The sequence below is a fragment of the Hemitrygon akajei genome, chromosome 28, assembly GCF_048418815.1.
Source record: "Hemitrygon akajei chromosome 28, sHemAka1.3, whole genome shotgun sequence".
In the NCBI taxonomy this organism is placed as follows: Eukaryota; Metazoa; Chordata; class Chondrichthyes; order Myliobatiformes; family Dasyatidae; genus Hemitrygon; species Hemitrygon akajei.
In genome coordinates this window covers 36,913,656-36,925,265 of record NC_133151.1, presented here as the reverse complement: position 1 = coordinate 36,925,265, position 11,610 = coordinate 36,913,656, and the positions used below count along the sequence as shown (strand labels likewise).

General features: G+C 46.0%; 1 long non-coding RNA gene across 1 annotated transcript; it reads right to left on the bottom strand.

The window, feature by feature from the left end:
• Nucleotides 1-939: 939 nt before the first annotated feature.
• LOC140717818 (uncharacterized) lies at nt 940-7,315 on the bottom strand. Its single transcript, XR_012096622.1, has 2 exons — nt 6,571-7,315; nt 940-2,125 (listed from the first exon to the last, which is right to left on the bottom strand). It is a non-coding gene; the product is annotated as an uncharacterized lncRNA (long non-coding RNA).
• Nucleotides 7,316-11,610: the final 4,295 nt, after the last annotated feature.

Here is an 11,610-nt window from a genome sequence, read left to right as displayed (position 1 = left end):
TAGGAACAGTATTATGTCATTAGGCCCATGGAGTCTCCTCCATTCTATCATCAGACATAGGAACAGTATTATGTCATATGGCCCATGGAGTCTGATCCTCCATTCTATCATCAGACATCGGAACAGTATTATGTCATTCGGCCCATGGAGTCTGATCCTCCATTCTATCATCAGACATAGGAACAGTATTATGTAATAGGGCACATGGAGTCTGATCCTCCATTCTATCATCAGACATAGGAACAGTATTATGTCATTCGGCCCATGGAGTCTGATCCCCCATTCTATCATCAGACATAGGAACAGTATTATGTCATTAGGCCCATGGAGTCTGATCCCCCATTCTATCATCAGACATAGGAACAGTGTTATGTCATTCCGCCCATGGAGACTCCTTCATTCTATCATCAGACATAGGAACAGTAGTATGTCATTAGGCCAATGGAGTCTGATCCCCCATTCTATCATCAGACATAGGAACAGTGTTATGTCATTCGGCCCATGGAGTCTGATCCTCCATTCTATTATCAGACATAGGAACAGTATTATGTCATTCGGCCCATGGAGTCTGATCCTCCATTCTATCATCAGACATAGGAACAGTAGTATGTCATTTGGCCAATGGAGTCTGATCCCCCATTCTATCATCAGACATAGGAACAGTGTTATGTCATTCGGCCCATGGAGTCTGATCCTCCATTCTATCATCAGACATAGGAACAATATTATGTCATTCGGCCCATGGAGTCTGATTCTCCATTCTATCATCAGACATAGGAACAGTATTATGTCATTCAGCCCATGGAGTATGCTTCCCCATTCTATCATCCGACATAGGAACAGTATTATGTCATTAGGCCCATGGAGTCTGATCCTCCATTCTGTCATCAGACATAGGATCAGTATTGTCAGAAATAATCCTACACTCTGAGTCTCAGCAAACTGCAAAGCGGCAAAGCTTTATTTTTCACGAGTCTGCAGAGTCGGACCCAAAACTGCTCCAGCAGTATTGAGCCCAGAGCATTACATTTCATTTCCTTTTATACAGTTTCAAGTAGGTTATCACGTGTCCCTCAGTTGCTGTATCATTCCTACAATTATTCATAGTCAGCTCCACTCTCCCCCTCCCCACAGCTTGTACATTTCGGGGGTCACATACACATTTTCTCATATCCTCTGTCCTTGGAGTTAGCCATCCGCAGAGCCATGTCTGCCAAGTTTTCAAACACTTATCGGCCTTGGAGTTAGCCACAAGAGTACAGCTTATCTCCATCTGTTCCATCCACCTCCGCTCTCAGCTCCTAGCTCAATGACTCCTTTTTAGTTCTTCATGATTACCACAAGGTACAGATTGTACCTATACAGTTTTGCAAGAATCTTATATCCTTATTTAGCAATGTGTCAGCATATGTTTTGTAAGCTTAGATCTTAGCACAGTCTAACCTTAACCCTTTCACTTCTTACAATTCCACCCTTTTTCTTTTTAGAGTGTGCTAAGGATTTGTCCAGGGATTCCACTCTTCCAGTTCTCTGCCTCGTTGCAACAGCATTTTAGCCGGGTCAGCTGGGTTCCCTGGCTGCATTACCTGTACTACTACTCGCGTTATTAATGCTCTCAAGCAGGGTATATTTTATTCCTCCCTCTTCACATTCCTCTTTTTCTTTTCCATAACATTGGTCATTTACATGTGAATGTGACACAAGGGCCCCGGGTCGTTCTTTTCCTTTCTCCAAAACTCGGTTCCTACACTTGTCACATTTCCCTTCTATTTTTCCCACATACAGAATTAAATATATTACAGTCAATAATGTAACAGTCCACATTGAGTTCATTTTTGTTGCCTTTTCAGTTTCACCACCAACGGTTCTTCACTGGGAACACAGGTCCACTCCGTGTGTTCCTCAGGCTTAACTGGTCCCTTTATTCTGGATGCGTGGGTCCACCCTTTCTCTTTTGTTCGTACGGCCGCCTCGGTGGTTAACAGGACCTGGAAAGGGCCTTCCCACTGTGGTTGTAACTTCTCCGGCTTCCAGGTCCGTACCAGAACCCAATCTCCAGGCACGATCTGATGTAAAGCAAAGTCGAGCGGCGGAGTCTGGGCCAAGAGACCCTTCTTCCGCAGTTCTGCAAAGGAACGAGATAGTGCCAGTAAATAGTTCCTTATAAAAATATCACCCCCTTGTAGCGTGGGGTACCCTTCTACCTTATTCCAATACGGGAGTCCAAACAGCATTTCATAGGGGGAGATTCCTATATCCTTCCTGGGTGCTGTTCGGATTCTTAACAGGGCGATGGGGAGACACTTAGTCCAGGGTAACTTGGTTTCTAGCATTAATTTGGTCAATTGCGCCTTTAAGGTACTGTTCATCCTTTCCACCCGTCCCGAACTCTGGGGATGCCACGGGGTATGGTATTTCCATTGGATACTCAATGCATCACAAATCAACTGGTGCGTCTTGGAGGCAAAGTGTGTCCCTCTGTCCGAGTCTATGGACCCCATGATCCCATATCTGGGGATTATGTTTTCTAGTAGTATTCGGGCTACTGTAGGCGCATCGGCCTTTGTGGTCGGGTATGCTTCCACCCAGTGGGTAAAATGATCCACTATTACTAACAGGTACTTCCATCTCTGCACTGAGGGTAGTTCGGTAAAGTCGATCTGGACTCTATGGAACGGTCTCATGGCCAGTGGCTGGCCACCTCTTGGAGTGGATCGCATCACTTTCTTGTTTATCCGCTGGCACGTCGGACATCCAGTTATCTCTTGCTGGGCCAGTGTGTATATTCCTTTGCATACATAGTCCCTCAGAATTGTGTCGCACATGGCCTGTACTCCCCAGTGGGTTTGATGGTGCAACTGTTGGAGGATGTTGCGGGTTACTTCCTTATTTAGTACCTGTCTCCCATCCGGGACCGTCCATTTACCATCAGTGTCTTTTCGGGCTCCTAGTTGGTTCATGCTATCAATCTCTATTTGGGTAAACATAGGTTGTTTAGTAAGTCCTTCCCTCACTGGTATCAAGGTCAGGAGTTGGATCGGGTCTTCAACGGCTGCTCGTTTGGCCTCCCCATCGGCTAGACGGTTCCCTACTGCTTCAGGTGTTGATCCTTTTTGGTGTCCGGGTACATGTACTACCGCAATCTCAGTTGGTAGGGCCAGGGCTTCCAATGTCATACTTATCATTTGCTCGTGTGCCAGTCCCTTTCCTCTGGCCGTTATCAGTCCTCTTTCTTTCCATATCTTCCCAAAGGTATGTACTATCCCATAGGCGTACTTAGAGTCAGTGTATATTGTTCCGATCCTCTTCTCCAATATCCTCAGAGCCCTCTGGAGTGCGTATAATTCGCATGACTGGGCCGACCAGTTTCCCGGTAATCTCCCGGACTCCACTATTCTTTCAGTCTCTCCGTCAATGATGGCATATCCGCTGTGCCGTACTCCATCAATACATCGTGAGGATCCATCTATATACAATTCCTGTCCTTCTCCCAGGGGAACTTCCTGTAAGTCCTCCCGGCTCTTTGTTTGCAAGTCCAACAATTCAATACAGTCGTGTTCTGACTCCTTTTCTTCTAGTCCTCCATAGAGGAACTGGGCTGGGTTGCAACTGGAATCCTTTGCGAAGTTTAGGTCTTCTCCGGTCATCAGTATAGTTTCGTACTTTAGAATGCGGGAGTCAGTGAGCCACCGATGTGCCTTCTGGGCTAGTAGGGTGCTGACCGAGTGGGGAGAATGCACTGTGATCTTCCCTCCAAAGGTTAGTTTCCGGGCTTCCTCTACCAATACCGCTGTCGCTGCCACTGCTTGGATACAGGTGGGCCATCCACGCGATACCGGGTCTAACATTTTTGACAGGAAAGCCACGGTTTGCCGCTTTCCTCCTCTTAGTTGGGTGAGTACCCCTTGGGCCATTCCTTCGGCATTGTTGACGTACAGCTGGAATGGTTTTTCCAGGGCTGGCAAGACTAACACCGGAGCACGGATCAATTGCCCCTTGATATAGTTGAATTTTTGCTCCTCTTCCTTTGTCCATTTTACTGTTTGCTCATCTTGCCCGAGTTTATCATACAGAAATTTCACCAGGGGAGTATAATTCTCAATCCAGATTCGACAATACCCCACTAACCCCAGGAACTGTCGTATCTCCTTCTTGGTACGAGGTAGCGACATCCCTGTTATTCCAGCTATCCTTTCTGGGGTAATGCTTCGCTGTCCCTTACTGACCCGGTGTCCCAGATACCTTACTTCCTTTTCCACGAATTGTAACTTTTTCTTGGAGACCCGTAGCCCCTTTTTCCCTAGGAAGTTCAGTAATCTGATGGTATCTTCCTGCACCCCTTTCTGTGTTGGCCCGGATAGTAATAAATCATCCACATACTGTAGCAGTTGGTTCTCTGGAGCACATTGGAATTCCGCTAGTACTTGCTCCAAGACCTGCCCGAATAGGTTAGGTGACTCAGTGAATCCTTGCGGCAGGACCGTCCATCTGAGTTGTCTTTTCCGCCCTGTTGTAGGATTTTCCCATTCAAACGCAAACATGTCCCGACTGCTTTCTTCTAGCGGGCAACTCCAGAAAGCATCTTTTAGATCTATTACACTGAACCATTCATGGTCAGGGGAGATTTTACTCATCAGGGTGTACGGGTTGGGTACTACCGGGTATCGGGTCTGGACTACTGCATTTAGACCCCGCAGGTCTTGTACCATCCGATAAGTCCCGTCCGGCTTTCGCACCGGGAGGATGGGGGTATTATATGGCGACATACATTCTTCCAGCAGTCCATCTGCGATCAGCCCTTCAATTACCGGCTGCAGCCCTTTTCTTCCTTCCATCGCAATGGGATACTGCTTCCTCCTTACTGGGCGACCGTCCGGTAGCAAGGTGATCTGTAGAGGGCTGATGTTCAATCCTCCCCTATTTCCCTCTCTATACCACACCTCGGGCTCTATTTTCTGGTCGTCCTCTTCTTTTAATGCGAATAATTTTACTATTATTTCTCCATTGTTCGGCACTGTTCCAATGCCCAGTTGCACTTGCAGGTCCCTTCCTAATAGGTTGAATCCTGCCGAGGGCAGCAGGAGAAGGTCTTGCCTTGTTGCCCTATCTTCATATCCAACTTCCACATTGTCCACAATGGGCACTTGTATCGTTTTTCCTCCGATACCGGATACCTTCATTACTCTTGTTCCTGTTCGGGCGCCGGGAGGTATCTGGATTACACTGGATCTTTCAGCACCCGAATCTACCATAAAGGTTGTATCTGACCCTTGGGGACCTAATTTCAGATTTACCAGGGGTTCCTGTCCATAGTTTCTTCTCCCCAAGGGTAGGAACCCCCGACCCCCCTAGTCTTCGTCCTCCATCATGGCATATGACCTGACCTCTCGCCGATACTTAGGACATTCCCGTTTAAAATGTCCTTCCTCGTTACAGTGGAAGCATCTTAGAGTCCTTCGCGTTTTCCTTCCTGGTTCTTGGCCATTGCCTCGGTCTGACCACGTTCCCCTCTTTTCCCTGTTTTCTGTGGTTACTTGCCGTACTGTCTGAACCATTATCCTAGCGGTCTTTTTCTGTTTCTCCTCGTCTCTTCTTACAAACACCTTCTGTGCTTCTCGCAGTAATTCGCTCAAGGGTTTTGAATTCCAGTCCTCTATCTTTTCTAGCTTTTTCCGAATATCTGGCCAAGCTTTTGATACAAATTCTACCCTGATTAACTGTTGTCCCACCTCTGTCTCCGGGTCTACCCCCGCATATTGTTGCATATTTTTCCGAATTCTATCCAGGAAGTCAGTTGGGGTCTCATCGGGGTTCTGGTGGCTTCCGAACGCCTTAGTGAAGTTATGACCCTTGGGGACCGCTTGTCTTATTCCCTTTATCAGGAATTCCCTCATGTCTCTCATGTTTCCTTGACCTTCTCCGGTCTGCTTATCCCAGTTCGGGTTTAACAGGGGAAACTTAGGTTCCCCGGCATTCCCCTTCTCCTTTTCTCTTCTTCTTCCTCCTGCCGTTGCGGATCATCCGGATGCGGAGCACTAGCAGCTTGTTCGGGCTGCTGGGGCCGGGGAACATAAGGGGGAGGTAGATGATTCAACACTTCCCAAGGAGGCTCTTCCTCCTTAGTTTTAGTTTCTAGTTTAAGACTTCTTGCGGAGTCTCCTGGTCCGGGAACCCAGCAAGAGGCATACTCATTTTCTTCCTCTCTCACATTTGGTTTAGAGTTTACATATATGTTTAAGGCCTGTCTAACCCAATCCTCATCTGACCCAAATGGTGGCCACCATACCGAGGACCCTTTTATTGGCTGTTTGGACCATAATTTGCAATATTCTACCATTCTCTTTTTCTGCTTTCCCTTTGTTCGTCCATATCCCCATCCTGCAAACATTCTACCGAGGGGGCTATCAGGAGGTACCTTCGGGAACAAACCCGAACTCTCCGGCTCCTCTTCCTTTGAGCTTCCCCCTCCCATTATTCCCTTCCCGGCCCGGTTCTTTTTACTCTAGGTGTCGTCACACCTAGTTTACCCGGTCACACCCACCTAGATCTCAGTTAGCTAGTCTCACTTACCCGGTGTGCCGTAGAACCGTCTCCTTTCCTCCCTGCTTTGCCGCCTTGCGCTGTCCGGATCTCACTCGCTCAAGCCGTTTCAGACGACGAGCAAGGAATCAGGGACTGCCGAACTCGGCAGGGTGCACCTTCTCCGATGTCCTTCCTCTCGCCCTCCACGACCGGAGTGGGGATCCCGGACGAGCCCCCAGCTGTCAGAAATAACTCACACCATGAGTCTCAGCAAACTGCAAAGCGGCAAAGCTTTATTTTTCACGAGTCTGCAGAGTCGGACCCAAAACTGCTCCAGCAGTATTGAGCCCAGAGCATTACATTTCATTTCCTTTTATACAGTTTCAAGTAGGTTATCACGTGTCCCTCAGTTGCTGTATCATTCCTACAATTATTCATAGTCAGCTCCACTCTCCCCCTCCCCACAGCTTGTACATTTCGGGGGTCACATACACATTTTCTCATATCCTCTGTCCTTGGAGTTAGCCATCCGCAGAGCCATGTCTGCCAAGTTTTCAAACACTTATCGGCCTTGGAGTTAGCCACAAGAGTACAGCTTATCTCCATCTGTTCCATCCACCTCCGCTCTCAGCTCCTAGCTCAATGACTCCTTTTTAGTTCTTCATGATTACCACAAGGTACAGATTGTACCTATACAGTTTTGCAAGAATCTTATATCCTTATTTAGCAATGTGTCAGCATATGTTTTGTAAGCTTAGATCTTAGCACAGTCTAACCTTAACCCTTTCACTTCTTACAAGTATTATGTCATTCGGCCCATGGAGTCTGATTCTCCATTCTATCATCAGACATAGGAACAGTATTATGTCATTCAGCCCATGGAGTATGCTTCCCCATTCTATCATCCGACATAGGATCAGTATTATGTCATTAGGCCCATGGAGTCAGATCCTCCATTCTATCATTAGACATAGGAACAGTATTATGTCATTCGGCCCATGGAGTCTGCTTCCCCATTCTATCATCCAACATATGAACAGTATTATGTCTTCAGGCCCATGGAGTCTCCTCCATTCTATCATCAGACATAGGAACAGTATTATGTCATTCGGCCCATGGAGTCTCCTCCATTCTATAATCAGACAAAGGAACAGTATTATGTCATAAGGCCCATGGGGTCTGATCCTCCATTCTATCATCAGACATCGGAACAGTATTATGTCATTAGGCCCATGGAGTCTGATCCCCCATTCTATCATCAGACATAGGAACAGTATTATGTCATTCGGCCCATGGAGTCTGATCCTCCATTCTATCATCAGACATAGGAACAGAATTATGTCATTCGGCCCATGGAGTCTCCTTCATTCTATCATCAGACACAGGAACAGTATTATGTCATTCGGCCCATGTGGTCTCCTCCATTCTAGCATCAGACATAGGAGCAGTATTATGTCATTCGGCCCAGGTGATCTCCTCCATTCTATCATCAGACATAGGAACAGTATTATGTCATTCGGCCCATGAAGTCTGATCCTCCATTCTATCATCAGACACAGGAACAGTATTATGTCATTCGGCCCATGTGGTCTCCTCCATTCTAGCATCAGACATAGGAGCAGTATTATGTCATTCGGCCCAGGTGATCTCCTCCATTCTATCATCAGACATAGGACCACTATTATGTCATTCGGCCCATGGAGTCTGCACCTCCATTCTATCATCAGACATAGGAACTGTATTATGTCATTCGGCCCATGGAGTCTCATCCATTCTATCATCAGACACAGGAACAGTATTATGTCATTCGTCCCATGTAGTCTGATCCCCCATTCTATCATCAGACATAGGAACAGTATTATGTCATTCGGCCCCTGAAGTCTGATCCTGCATTCTATCATCAGACACAGGAACAGTATTATGTCTTTCAGCCCAAGGAGTCTCCCCCATTCTATCATCAGACATAGGAACAGTGTTATGTCATTCGGCCCATGGAGTCTGATCCTCCATTCTATTATCAGACATAGGAACAGTATTATGTCATTCGGCCCATGGAGTCTGATCCTCCATTCTATCATCAGACATAGGAACAGTAGTATGTCATTTGGCCAATGGAGTCTGATCCCCCATTCTATCATCAGACATAGGAACAGTGTTATGTCATTCGGCCCATGGAGTCTGATCCTCCATTCTATCATCAGACATAGGAACAATATTATGTCATTCGGCCCATGGAGTCTGATTCTCCATTCTATCATCAGACATAGGAACAGTATTATGTCATTCAGCCCATGGAGTATGCTTCCCCATTCTATCATCCGACATAGGAACAGTATTATGTCATTAGGCCCATGGAGTCTGATCCTCCATTCTGTCATCAGACATAGGATCAGTATTATGTCATTCGGCCCATGGAGTCTGATTCTCCATTCTATCATCAGACATAGGAACAGTATTATGTCATTCAGCCCATGGAGTATGCTTCCCCATTCTATCATCCGACATAGGATCAGTATTATGTCATTAGGCCCATGGAGTCAGATCCTCCATTCTATCATTAGACATAGGAACAGTATTATGTCATTCGGCCCATGGAGTCTGCTTCCCCATTCTATCATCCAACATATGAACAGTATTATGTCTTCAGGCCCATGGAGTCTCCTCCATTCTATCATCAGACATAGGAACAGTATTATGTCATTCGGCCCATGGAGTCTCCTCCATTCTATAATCAGACAAAGGAACAGTATTATGTCATAAGGCCCATGGAGTCTGATCCTCCATTCTATCATCAGACATCGGAACAGTATTATGTCATTAGGCCCATGGAGTCTGATCCCCCATTCTATCATCAGACATAGGAACAGTATTATGTCATTCGGCCCATGGAGTCTGATCCTCCATTCTATCATCAGACATAGGAACAGAATTATGTCATTCGGCCCATGGAGTCTCCTTCATTCTATCATCAGACACAGGAACAGTATTATGTCATTCGGCCCATGTGGTCTCCTCCATTCTAGCATCAGACATAGGAGCAGTATTATGTCATTCGGCCCAGGTGATCTCCTCCATTCTATCATCAGACATAGGAACAGTATTATGTCATTCGGCCCATGAAGTCTGATCCTCCATTCTATCATCAGACACAGGAACAGTATTATGTCATTCGGCCCATGTGGTCTCCTCCATTCTAGCATCAGACATAGGAGCAGTATTATGTCATTCGGCCCAGGTGATCTCCTCCATTCTATCATCAGACATAGGACCACTATTATGTCATTCGGCCCATGGAGTCTGCACCTCCATTCTATCATCAGACATAGGAACTGTATTATGTCATTCGGCCCATGGAGTCTCATCCATTCTATCATCAGACACAGGAACAGTATTATGTCATTCGTCCCATGTAGTCTGATCCCCCATTCTATCATCAGACATAGGAACAGTATTATGTCATTCGGCCCCTGAAGTCTGATCCTGCATTCTATCATCAGACACAGGAACAGTATTATGTCTTTCAGCCCAAGGAGTCTCCTCCATTCTATCATCAGACATAGGAACAGTGTTATGTCATTCGGCTCATGGAGTCTGATCCTCCATTCTATCATCAGACATAGGAACAGTATTATGTCATTCGGCCCATGGAGTCTGATCCTCCATTCTATCATCAGACATAGGAACAGTATTAAGTCATTCGGCCCATGGAGTCTGATCCTCCATTCTATCATCAGACATAGGAACAGTATTATGTCATTCGGCCCATGGAGTCAGATCCTCCATTCTATCATCAGACATAGGAACAGTATTATGTCATTCGGCCCATGGAGTCTGATCCTCCATTCTATCATCAGACATAGGAACAGTATTATGTCATTCGGCCCATGGAGTCTGATCCTCCATTCTATCATCAGTCATAGGAACAGTATTATGTCATTCGGCCCAAGGAGTCTGATCCTCCATTCTATCATCAGACATACGAACAGTATTATGTCACTCGGCCCATGGAGTCTCCTCCATTCTATCATCAGACATAGGAACAGTATTATGTAATTAGGCCCGTGGAGTCAGATCCTCCATTCTGTCATCAGACATAGGAACAGTATTAAGTCATTCGGCCCATGGAGTCTGCTTCCCCATTCTATCATACGACATAGGAACAGTATTATGTCATTAGGCCCATGGAGTCAGATCCTCCATTCTGTCATCAGACATAGGAACAGTATTATGTCATTCGGCCCATGGAGTCTGCTTCCCCATTCAATCATCCGACATAGGAACAATATTATGTCATTAGGCCCATGGAGTATCCTCCATTCTGTCATCAGACATAGGAACAGTATAATGTCATTCGGCCCATGGAGTCTGATCCCCCATTCTATCATCAGACATAGGAAAAGTATTATGTCATTCGGCCCATGGAGTCTCCTCCATTCTATCATCAGACATAGGAACAGTATTATGTCATTCGGCCCATGGAGTCTGCACCTCCATTCTTTCATCAGACATAGGAACAGTATTATGTCATTCGGCCCATAGAGTCTGATCCTCCATTCTGTCATCAGACATAGGAACAGAATTATGTCATTAGGCCCATGGAGTCTGATCCCCCATTCTATCATCAGACATAGGAACAGTATTATGTCATTCAACCCATGGAGTCTGATCCTCCATTCTATCATCAGACACAGGAACAGTATTATGCCATTCGGCCCATGGTGTCTCCTCCATTCTATCATCAGACATAGGAACAGTATTATGTCATTCGGCCCATGTGGTCTCCTCCATTCTATCATCAGACATTGGAACACTATTATGTCATTCGGGCCATGGAGTCTGCACCTCCATTCTATCATCAGACATAGGAACAGTATTATGTCATTCGGCCCATGGAGTCTCATCCATTCTATCATCAGACATAGGAACAGTATTATGTCATTAGGCCCATGGAGTCTCCTCCATTCTATCATCAGACATAGGAACAGTATTATGTCATATGGCCCATGGAGTCTGATCCTCCATTCTATCATCAGACATCGGAACAGTATTATGTCATTCGGCCCATGGAGTCTGATCCTCCATTCTATC